The sequence below is a fragment of the Macaca mulatta genome, chromosome 5 (genome assembly GCF_049350105.2).
Source record: "Macaca mulatta isolate MMU2019108-1 chromosome 5, T2T-MMU8v2.0, whole genome shotgun sequence".
NCBI lineage: Eukaryota > Metazoa > Chordata > Mammalia > Primates > Cercopithecidae > Macaca > Macaca mulatta.
In genome coordinates, this window is record NC_133410.1 from 39,740,001 (window position 1) to 39,752,659 (window position 12,659).

The window sequence follows — 12,659 nt, forward strand, 5'->3', positions numbered from 1 at the left end:
TGGAAAGCAAATTATAGTATAGCATTCTATTAAAAATTGCTAAGTATTGGCCAGGCACGGTGGCTGATGCCTGTAATCCCTGCACTTTGGGAGGCTGAGGCGGAGGGATCACCTGAGGTCAGGAGGTTGAGACCAGCCTGGCCAACATGGGGAAACCTGTCTCTACTAATAATACAAAAATTAGCCTGGCATTGTGGTGCTTGCCTGTAGTCCCAGCTACTCAGGAGGCTAAGGCATGAGAATCGCTTGAAACCAGAAGGCAGAGGTTGCAGTGAGCCAATATTGTGCCATTGCACTCCAGCCTGGGCAACAGAGAGAGACTCCATCTCAAATTAAAAAAAAAAAAAAAAAATTGTTAAGTATGACAACTGATGTCCTAGCTTTTGACTGCAAGAAGGTATAAGGCATTTATACATAGTGCCTAAAAATACAAGTTTTCACTTCTAACACAATGTATATATGTGACTGTGATTTGGTGCCTTTACAAACTGGAGGTGTTACAGCCTGACCAACATGGAGAAACCCCGTCTCTACTAAACATTAGCCGGGCATGGTGGCACATGCCTGTAATTCCAGCTACTCGGGAGGCTGAAGCAGGAGAATGGCTTGAACCTGGGAGGCAGAGGTTGCGGTGAGCCAAGATTGCACCACTGCACTCCAGCCTGGGCAACAAGAGCGAAACTCCATCTCAAAAATAAATAAATAGGCCGGGCGTGGTGGCTCAAGCCTGTAATCCCAGCACTTTGGGAGGCCGAGACGGGTGGATCATGAGGTCAAGAGATCGAGACGATCCTGGCTAACACGGTGAAACCCCGTCTCTACTAAAAAATAAAAAAAACTAGCCGGGCAAGGTGGCAGGCGCCTGTAGTCCCAGCTACTTGGGAGGCTGAGGCAGGAGAATGGCGTGAACCCGGGAGGTGGAGCTTGCAGTGAGCTGAGATCTGGCCACTGCACTCCAGCCTGGGCAACAGAGCGAGACTCCGTCTCAAAAAATAAATAAATAAAAATAAATAAATAAATAAATAAATAAATAAATAAAAGAAGACTTAGCTGAATGGAAAGAGGAGTGATAGATGGCACAGTGTAGCAAAACCTTAATAGCTAAGAAATCTGTGTGATGGGTATATCGGAATTTGTATTTTATTCCCTCTAAAATTCAATATGTTTGCAATTTTTAAAAAACAAAACCAGTTAGTACATACTTACATGAAGACTGCAAAACACAGAGGGCTAGTCAAAGTTCTCTTAAGGTTTTGAAATAACATTCTGTGATTGATGTAATAGCACCCCTATTTCATTAAAAGTAGGTTAGGATATAGATTTTCTTTTGTAAAATTAAGGTAAATCTAATTTCAATTATTAGAATTTTGTTTTGTTTTATTTATTTATTTATTTATTTATTTATTTTGAGATGGAGCCTCAGTCTGTCGCCCAGGCTGGAGTGCAATGGCACGATCTTGGCTCACTACAACCTCTGCCTCCCAGGTTCAAGTGATTCTCCTGCCTCAGCCTCCCAAGCAGCTGGGACTACAGACACATGCCACCACGTCCAGCTAATTTTTGTATTTTTAGTAGAGACAGGGTTTCACCATGTTGGCCAGACTTGTCTTGAACTCCTGACCTCATGTCCGGCAGCCGCTTCGGCCTCCCAAAGTGCTGGGATTACAGGCGTGAGGCACTGTAATTAGAATTACAGCCTGTTATTAGAATTTAAAAAATTAAGTTATATGACTCCTTGGAATAAATTAGATAAACACAGGTCACAACTGCAGGTCTTAGAACCATTAGGTTAATCATATTATAGAGTATTCACTCACTCATTCATTCGCTCATTCATTCAATAAATGTGTGCTTAATGCCTCTCTTTTGCAAGATCCATAATAATATAATTATAACCCTCTATAAACTTTAGCATAAAGATAACATAAATCCCTAAAACACCTTTGTATTTAAAATTCTAACATATCCCGTTGTGACATTAAAAAATAGGCTGGGCGCGGTGGCTCACACCTGTAATCCCAGCACTGTGGGAAGCCGAGGTGGGTGGATCACCTGAGGCCAGGAGTTCGAGACCAGCCTCGCCAACAGAGTGAAACCCCATTCTACTAAAAATACAAAATTAGCCGGGCATGATGATGTGTGCCTGTAATCCCAGCTACTTAGGAGGCTGAGGCAGGAGAATCACTTGAACCCTGGAGGTGGAGGTTGCAGTGAGCTGAGATCGCGCCATTGCACTCCAGCCTGGGCAACAAGGGTTAGACTTCGTCTCAAAAAGGGCTGGACTCAGTGGCTCATGCCTGTAATCCCAGCACTTCCGGAGGCTGAGGTGGGCAAAATGCTTGAATCCAGGAGTTCGAGAAAAGCCTGGGCAACAAGGTGAAACCCCGTCTCTACAAAAAGTACAAACATTAGCTGGGCATGGTGGTGTGTGCCCATAGTCCCAGCTATTCAGGAGGCTGAGGCAGGAGGATCACCTGAGCCCAGCAGGTCAACGCTGCAGTGAGCCATGATTGTGCCTGGGTGATACAGCAAGACCCTATCTCCAAATGAAAGTTTCATCTACTTGACCCTAAACAACTTGCCTTAATTTTGTATTTAATGAATTGGTCATAGGTACAGCCTTGTGGGAATAACAACATAGCACATAAACTTCTGAATTTTACCAAATGAATGACAAGGTAGTTTATCAAATAAATGAATTAGAAGTCATTTATCAAAATGATTTAGCACGTGTTCTTATGCTTTCTCAATACATTTAAAACCTGATTGACTTACCAGATGTTCCTTTAACCCAATTTTTTCAGTAACATTTAAAACCTGATTGACTTACCAGATGTTCCTTTAACCACAATTTTTTCAGTAACAAATCTATCACAGAAAACACTGACCGTGGTCGTGACATTCTTTGGTTTTCTATCACGTCTCTTACTCAGGTTTCACTTGTTTCTGAATTTCAAGTTCTAAGTTTTGAAAAAATATCTGCAAGTCAATATTTAAACTGGCCACTGGCAATGCTTATGTTCTTCATTAAGTTCCTCAATGTTAAAAAAATAACAGCAATATAAAACAAGTGATCCCAGGTGACTGAAGTTTTAACTCAGAGTCCAAATGCTGCATGAAGATCAGCTGATGGCTTCATTTATCATCTTATGTAGAAATATGAAGACAAAGGTTGTAATAAAATTTGGATGATTAAAAAAAAAAAAGTTGGATGACAAAGAAGATGTGGAAAGCAGAAAGAGGATGGGTATGCAACACCCATTTAGGTTCAGCTGCTCATAGTTATAACCTCAGAGGGTGGAGAGATACACGGCCCATACTTCACATAGTCAGATGCTGAAAACAAGTATCTAGGCCAGTGCCGTCCAACAGAGCTTTCTGTAATGATGGAAACACTCTGCATCTGCACCGTCTAATACAATAGCCACTGATACGCACATGCCCCGAAGCCTTGGCATTGCACGCAGCTATGGGCTACCATATTGGACAACACAGGTCTGCGTTCATAGCGCAGCTCCTGGACAGAAGAACAAGATTTGGGGCAGAGTTAGATCAGTAAGTATTAGAAATGCTGCACCCACCCTGTGGATGAGCTAATCTAACTAGTGCCTTTTCCATTGCAATGGTGAGCAGAAGCTTCCAGTATGCTTTAATACACTATTAGAAATGTGTGATCAACTTTTCTCAAGAGTCAACAGATGCTCAGATGAGAGTGAAATAAAGCTCAGAAACTCAAGTGACCTATTTTCAGTCTTTTAGTTCTTGTCCAGAGGCAGAATTCCCTTCCTGACGCTGACACTAATTACCCATTCACCACCACCACAAGCCCCACAGTGAGGCCCTTGAATACACATATCTTCTTCCACCCATCTCCCGCTTGGCCTGCCTGAAGGCTTCCATCCATGGAGACCTGAACACTAACATGGTCTAGAACCTCCATACGGGCCAGTCAGCTCAACAGAACGAATTTACAGAGGCCAAGCTTGAGCATTTTGTAACTGTTTCTGACATAGGTCTAAAGCAGGTTGGACTGCCTGGCTTCTTGGATGACAAGGGTGGGTAAGTCACATTGGACAAATCAACTGTTATATTGTTTTCATGTTGACACATTTCCCACAGCAAATTTGTTTGATGTGTCCTTATTATTCTGTTCAAAAAATGGAGTCCAGAACGTCAGTTGGTGAATACAGCCTGGTCTGAATTGAAGGGAAGTCAAGCATGAAGGAGGAAGTGGACTGAACTCCCTGAATGCTGTTGAGAAATGTTTTCCCAGCTAAGACAGAGCTTTTCCCATCTCTCTGGTAGGGAGGGGTGAGAGGAGGTGAGGAAGAGAGGCCAATAAGTGTGCTTGTGAATCAGTAAGACTTCAATGACACAGAACTTGAGAACAGTTGAATTTGCTGGGCACAGTGGCTCAGGCCTATAATCCCAGCATTTTGGGAGGCTGAGGCAGGAAGATTGCTTGAGCCCAGGAGTTCAAGACCAGACTGGGCAACATGGGGAAACCCCATCTTTACAAAAACATTTAAAAGTCAGCCAGAGTCAGCCGGGCATGGTGACGTGCACCTGTAGCTCCAGCTATTCAGGAGGTTGAGGCAGGAAGATCACTTGAGCCCAGGAGGTTGAGGCTGCAGTGAGGAGTAATCGCACTGCTGTACTCCAGCCTGGGTTGAGAGAGCAAAACCCTGACTGAAGAAAAGAGGGCTGGGCGTGGTGGCTCATGCCTACAATCCCAGCACTTTGGGAGGCCAAGGCAAGATGATTCTTTGAGGCTAGGAGTTCAAGACCATCCTTGTCAACATAGTATAACATTGTACAACCCTGTCTGTACAAAGAAAAAAAAAAAGAATGGAAAAAGAAAATAGTTGAATTTGTTAAGCCTGGACAGACAGAGGACGGTGCTACAGCACAGACTCAGAACCAGTGACTAAAGTCTGACATTTCTATCTTCCCTCCACCTTCACTTCCTATCATTGAAACAAGCACTACAAAGACATGAAATCAGAACCTAAAACTGAGAAGAAAGAAAAACTGTCACAGGAGTATGATGAGTCTGCATTAGGCAAAGGACTCTCCTGACAGGTGGCCTCAAGGTGGAAGGAGGCTGGGTAGATGCTTTTGGAGGTGCTGATGGCCACTAGTAGGTGGTGGGCATTGGGAAGAGAAGGTGTACTTCACACCATGGATGAGGGGATTATTCATGAAAGGTGATTTGCAGGTTTGCCTCTAAGGGAGGGCAAGAGAGAAAGAGGAAGAGTGGGTACCAGCAATGCCAGTCCTGGACATTCTGAAAAGATTCAGAGGATTCAAGTTTGAGAAGTGCTACTAGCAGTGTCCATTGGAAGGTCAAAAAGGTGAAGGTGAAGGGCAGCAGAGAGAGTGACTGTGGTTACCCCTCGCTGCTGCCCCTCACCTTGGACAGTGTTTACTGTCATCGTCTTATAGATTTGCCAGCAGAAGGCTTTTAATTATTTCAGTTATTTTTAGAAATAATATGTATTATATGCTGCTTCTCATTATATAAGAAACTCATGGAAAGCATGGAAGAGCCTCAAGAGGGGGGAGAGAAAGAATATAGTAAATATATTATACACAGACATATACACACACACATACACACATACACACACACACACACACACACACACAGAGGTATGGCCAGAGATTTCATATTAAAGACCATAGAGAAGCAAAAGAGGACATGAAAATAAGCATAATTAAAAATGAAATTAGGCTGAGCATGGTGGCTCACACCTGTAATTCCAGCACTTTGGGAGGCTGAGGTGGGAGGATTGCTTGAATTCAGGAGTTCAAGGCCAGCCTGGGCAACATGGTGAGACCCCCACCTTGGGAAAAAAAAAAAAAAGTGAAAAAAAATTTTTTTTAACGAAATGGTATACCCTCTCGTTATGTGTGGGAATTAGAGTGCTCAGATTCTTCAGAGATGGTTTGCTATTTTGCATTCTGTCTTTGGAACAGAATTCCATTAGTGGGGATATTGCAAATGCTTAAATGAGTTAAGCATTTTTAAGGTTCTTGACACACATTGACATGCTGTTTTCTGAATAAGGCATACTTATTTGTGTGGCCATCAGGCATGTATGAGTAAGCTGGGGTCTTTCATGGAAGGGAAATGGTACCTCTCTGTAGTTTCCTTTTTTTTTTTTTTTTTTGAGATGGAGTCTTGCTGTGTCACCCAGTCTACAGTGCAGTGGTGTGATCTCAGCTCACTGAAACCTCCACCTCCCAGTTTCAAGCAATTCTCCTGCCTCAGCCTCCCCAGTAGCTGGGATTACAGGCGCCCACCACCACATCTGACTAATCTTTTTGTATTTTTAGTACAGACAGGGTTTCACCATGCTGGCCAGGCTGGTCTCAAACTCCTGACCTCAAGTGATCCACCCGCCTCGGCTTCCTGAAGTGCTAGGATTACAGGCTTGAGCCACCACACCTGACCCTCACTGTTGTTTTAATTTGCAGGTTATTTGTGAGGTTGTAAACCAGTATTTTTCTTTTGTGAATTAGACTGTTTATTTCTACTCCCCTCCCCACCTCAGCTTCTATGATAAGACCTTGTTAATAGAAATTAAATTTAAAAAATATTGGATTACTTATTTGTGTTGAAAGTCCCACCCACCAAAAATTATCACCATTTAATTTGTCCACATTCTATTCACATTCCTTATTTTGGTCATGGTTTTTGTATGGCCTAGATATAAGTCATTTGTGAGATATCTGCCAATGGCAGATTCTTTACCAAGAAGTACTCGCGGAGGACCAAGGACTGCCAACCTCTGAAGACAAAAAATTGTTGTTTGTATTTTGTTTCTCAGAATAAGTACAAGATTCCTTAATTTTCCTTTATGCAAAGATAAAGATTTTTATCTTTAAAAGTTGCTGGGCTATCAGTTAGGCATGGTGCTGCATGCCTGTAGTCCCAGCTGCTCAGGAGGCTAAGGTAAGAGAATTGCTTGAGGCCAGGAATTTGAGGCCACAGTGGCTGTAATTGCACCACTGCACTCCAGACTGGGTGACAAACCAAGATCTTGTGTCTAGAAAGAAAAAAAAAAAGAAAGAAAGGCCGGGCACGGTGGCTCACGTCTATAATCCCAGCACTTTGGGAGTCTGAGACGGGCGGGTGATCACTTGAGGCCAGGAGTTCAAGACCAGCCTGGCCAACATGGTAAAACCCTGTCTCTACTGAAAACACACAAATTAGCCAGGCATGGTGATATGTGCCCATGTTCCCAGCTACTCAGGAGGCTGAGGCAGGGGAATCGCTTGAACCTGGGAGGCAGAAATTGCAGTGAGCCGAGATCGTGCCATTGCACTCCAGCCTGGGCAACAGAGTAAGACTTCATCTAAAAAAAAAAAAAAAAAAAGTGTAACAAAAAAAGATGCTGGACTAAAATTTATAAGCCAGCATTCCCTGGTATTTAATTTTTCTATATCCAAATCAACGTTATTTCCTAGAATTTAAAAAAATATATATTTTTGGCTGGACGTGGTGGCTCACGCCTGTAATCCCAGCACTTTGGGAGGCCGAGGTGGGTGGATCACGGAGGTCAGGAGTTCGAGACTAGCCTGGCCAACATAGTGAAACCCTGTCTCTACTAAAAATGCAAAAAAAAAAAAATTAGCTGGTTATTGTGGTGTGCACCTGTAGTCCCCAGCTACTCAGGAGGCTGAGACAGGAGAATCACTTGAACCCAGGAAGCGGACGTTGCAGTGAGCGAGACCACACTACCAGAGCCTGGGCGACAGAGCAAGACTCTGTCTCAAAAAAACAAACAGCTTACTTGTCATTTTATGTAGCAAAAAAAGCCCTTATCATATGACAAGTCAATCTTCATTGGGAGTTGGGTGGGCAGTGAGCTGTAATCTTCATTATACAATCTTTCTCTGACCTATCTATTATCAAACAACAGCAGTGATGGTACAGACAAATTGCTCTAATACTCTTATTAAAAAATGAAAGAGTAGGTATTTCTTATGGCTTTACAGTAAGAAGCCATTTTATCGGAAGAGCAGAATAAAAGTCTTTGTTTTGTTTCTACTCCAAGTCCAGGTTTGCAGTTGTGATTGACAGCATTGGCGCTTACTTAAACAATGGCTAATTTAAATATTTCGCAATCCTCAAGGGAAAAGAATGCCACCTGGGACAATGTTCAATGTCTTGAATTCACTATTAAGTAAGAGTCCGGTTCCGTTTATGTATGCAAACTTCCCTCCATGGAATCCTGTTCAAAGGGAAGGCAAACTGAGATCTACTGGACACCCGTGATGTGCCAGATACTTTCATACACTGCATATTATCTCAATTAACCCCAACAATAACCACCCACGGTTGGAATCTTTGTGGAAAAGGTAAAAGTTCTATACTGAGAAAGCCATTGCACTGGGAAGGGCAGAGGGCTCCATTGCTGACTGGCTCTTTCATTCTGTTACACAGGACAAGACGAGCATGAGGTCAACCTTATGGCAACGGCTTTTGTACTCAGCTGGCTTCCAAGTTACCTTCTGGCTGACTCAGTGTCTCTGAGACCATCCTGAGTGCCAGGGACATTTGTACCTATCTTGGGTGCTAGAAACCAGTTGATTCTGCTTCTTATGCTACCTAAATACTTTGCTCTTTGTTGGAGGAAGAGAATGATTCAGATGGAGCCAAACAAGCAGTGCCTTGAATGCCTCTCTCCAATTTTCCTTCAAAAAAGTCTCAGCCAGGCGTGGTGGCTCATGCCTATAATGCCAGCACTTTGGGAGACTGCGGCAGGCGAATCACTTGAAGTCAAAAGTTCGAGACCAGCCTGGCCGACATGGCGAAACCCCATCTCTACCAAAAACACAGATTCTGCTCTATTGCCCAGCCTGGAGTGCAGTGGTGCGATCTTGGCTCACTGCAATCTACGCCTCCCGGGTTCAAGTAATTCTCCTGCCTCAGCCTCCTGAGTAGCTGGGATCAAAGGCATGCGCCACCACATCCAGCAAATTTTTGTATTTTTAGGAGAGACACGGTTTTACCAGGTTGGTCAGGCTGGTCTCGAACTCCTAACCTCAGGTGATCCGTCAGCCTTGGCCTCCCAAAGTGTTAGGATTACAGGCATAAGCCACCACACCTGGCCTTAAGCACTGCCATAAACTCCACTTTAAAACACATGATAACTGACTCCCAGGAAACTTCTCAGTAATTCTGACTTGAAATTCACCTAACTTTCCTATGATGATTAAATATTTCCTTATGTATACACACTAAAACCTGATCTTAAAAAAAAAAGAAATTCAAAAATTGCTAAATAAAAGTTTTTGAATATATTAATACCATGTGTGTCTGAAAATAACAATTACTCATAAGCAAAAATTTAAAATTCCAGAGCTAGGGCTGGGTGCAGTGGCTCACACCTGTAATCTCAACACTTTGGGAGGCTGAGGCAGGTGAATCATGAAGTCAGGAGTTCAAGACCAGCCTGGCCAAGACGGTGAAACCCCGTCTCTACTAAAAATAAAAAAATTAGCTGAGCATGGTGGTGTGCACCTGTAATCCCAGCTACTCAGGAGGCTGAGGCAAGGAACTGCTTGAACCTGGGAGGCAGAGGTTGCAGTGAGCCAAGATTGAGCCACTGCACTCCAGCCTGGGTGACAGAGTGAGACTCCATCTCAAAAAAAAAAAAAAAAAAAGTCCAGAGCAAGTCTTATTTTTAAAACAAAACAAATTTGAAGGGAAAAAGAGACAAAATGACCTAAGAAAAAAAAGTCAGGTGGCTGACCAGCTCTCCAACAGAAGATAGAAAAGTCTGCAAATTAGCCAGGCATGGTGGCGTATGTCTGTAATCACAGCTGCTTGGGAGGCTGAGGCAGGAGAATAGCTTGAACCCAGGAGGCGGAGGTTGCAGTGAGCCGAGATCGCCCCATTGCACCCTGGGCAACAAAAGCGAAATCCCATCTCAAAAAGAAAAGAAACGTCTGCAGTATGTAAAAGCTGAGCCTCAGGAATCGGAGGTGGCGGAGCCTCCACAGTGTTCTGGCATTGTCTTTGCCAGGACGGGACTGCCCTCTGGTGTAACTAACAATTTTCATGTTTTGTTCAGCCTCATTGTAAAGTCATAAAACTTTTCTCATGCTTAGTTTCCTCATGTACAAAACAGCAGCAGTCACCTTCTAGGGTAATTATTGCAGCTAAACAAACAGCCAGCGTAGAGCACTTAGCAAATACACTCCCAGAAACAGACTTCTTTCCTTCCACCCTTTCAGGTCATAATATTTCCATCCCACCTTAAGAGATCACTTCGCTTCAAAGAGCTGGCACAGATAGGGAATGATTTTCAGCTCATATAGTCATGTTTTTAATTCCTGAAAATTCTCTGCACTGTGGTCTGTTCTTACAAAGGAATACTACGCAGCAACCACAGGATAAATTATAACCACATGAAACTATGGATGAGCATCACTGATAAAGGGTGAGTGAGAGGCCAGATACAAAAGAGTACATACTGTCTGATTCCATCTTAATGAAGTAAGAATAGCCAAAGGTGATACAAGTCAGAATGGTGGTTACCTTGGGATGAGGGGATAATGGGAGGAGAGGTACGAGGATACTGAGATGATGAAAATATTCTGTGCCTTAATCTGAGTGGTGGTTCCACAGGTACATATATATGTAAAAATTCATCAAGCTGTATACTTAACAGTTGTGCAGTTTACTGCCTTTATGTTATATACTTCAATGAATATTTAAAATAACATGTTTTCCGCCAGGCGTAGTGGCCCACGCCTATAATCCCAGCACTTTGGTAGGCCAAGGTGGGTGGATCACCTGAGGTCAGGAGTTTGAGACCAGCCTGGCCAACATGGTGAAACCCCGTCTCTACTAAAAATGCAAAAATTAGCCAGGCGTGGTGGCGCGTGCCTGTCGTCCCAGCTACTTGGAAGGCTGAGGCAGAAGAATTCCTTGAACCTGGGAAGCTGAGGTTGTAGTGAGCCGAGATTGCGCCACTGCACTCCAGCCTGGGCAACAGAGTGAGCCTCCATCTCAAAATAAATAAATAAATAATATTTTTCCAAAGTGATTATTTGATTTAATATTTTCTCTGAATGATAAATTAATTGGTGCTTCATAATTGTAGACTTCACTTGTGTAGGATATTTTCTAAATATTATTTTCCAAATAACTACATTTAAGCAAACACACTATTACTTTCTTGGGTAAAAATATTTCTAAAATGATTTGTACTCCTCACTATCATTTCAAACAGAGGCTACAGAGCACATTCTTCTTGGTGAACCAAGGTTATCCACAGAAATTTACATGGTCGGTAACTTGCAGTGGCTCACACCTATAATCCCGACAGTTTGGGCGGCCTAGGTGGGAGAATTACTTGAGCCCAGGAATTTGAGACCAGTCTGGGCAACATAGTGAGACCCTGTCTCTATAACATTTTTAAAAAGTAAAGAAACTGGCCAGGTGCAGTGGCTCACGCTTGTAATCCCAGCGCTTTGGGAGGCTGGATCACTTGAGGTCAGGAGTTCAAGACCAGGTTGACCAACATGGTAAAACCCTGTCTCTACTAAAATACCAAATCAGCCAGGCACGATGGCACACAGGAGGCTACTTGGGAGGCTGAGGAAGGAGAATTGCTTGAACCTGGGAGGGAGAGGCTGCAATTAGCCAAGATTGCACCATTGAACTCCAGCCTGGGCAACAAGAGTAAAACTCCATCTCAAAAAAAAAAAAAAGTAAAGAAACGTACATGGTAGAGCTGAGATGGGGCAACAGGTTTGGGGTCCATTGCTTCTGGATTGGATGGCAGCAGTTTTACTCCTTTGTTATATGCCCTATTTCTCACCGTTGTGTGCCTGCCTCTAATCATCCCTTCCTTCCCATTTGTTTCCTTTCATTAATTTATTCATATATCTGGTACATAATTTTGAACACGTGGTATATGCTAAGCACTGGGGATACAGTAGCAAGTTAGACACTCACAATCCATGACCTAAGGGAACTTAATATTTTAGCAAAAGAGGCAAGCATAAACAAATACAATGTGTGTTTTAAGGGCAAAATTAGAGGACCTCCTTTAGGGGACCTGGGAAGGTCACCTTGAAGAGGTGACATTCAAGAACTGAGAGGTGAGATCCTATCCCAGAGTGAGCCATTAGTAAGTACTGACTGAATGAATGAGTCCACGTGTGCATGCTTGCTTAACGGTCATTAGCCAAGTAGAAAGAAGAAAAGAAAGAGTCGTGATATATTATGCACTGAGAAACCAGAAATGTTATTGAAAGATGTCTAAACTAACAGTCAATAGGGGGACGGGCGTGATAGCTCATGCCTGTAATTGCAACACTTTGGGAGGCTGAGACAGGTGGATCATCTGAGGTCAGGGGTTTGAAATCAGACTGGCCAACATGGTGAAATCCTGTCTCTACTAAAACAAAGAGTCAACAGGCACTGAGTGAGGTCCTGATAGAACTGATGGCATTAATTTTGGCTGCTGTGGGGACTGTGTTATTGCCTTACTTAAGATCTTGAGCTGCTAGACAACTGAAGGATTTTTCATTATCACTGGGCTAATCTATACACATTCAGTTTTTATTTCATCCCGCAAAAAGCAAAACCAGCCATGTATGGCCCAAGTCTCTATGAAGGTTCCTCCAGGTTGCCC

The 12,659-nt window shown here is 43.2% G+C and overlaps 1 protein-coding gene across 43 annotated transcripts in view; it reads right to left on the reverse strand.

The window, feature by feature from the left end:
- The window catches only part of RBM47 (RNA binding motif protein 47), a 206,579-nt gene that overhangs the window by 75,839 nt on the left and 118,081 nt on the right, over nt 1-12,659 (reverse strand). For 6 of the 43 annotated variants that reach the window (XM_078003289.1, XM_078003264.1, XM_078003286.1 and 3 more), the window contains one exon: nt 5,755-5,846. The exons of the other annotated variants lie outside the window; for them this stretch is intronic. The gene's annotated coding sequence lies outside the window, so the exon portion shown is untranslated. The remainder of the gene's footprint in view (nt 1-5,754; nt 5,847-12,659) is intronic. 43 annotated transcript variants of the gene reach the window in all.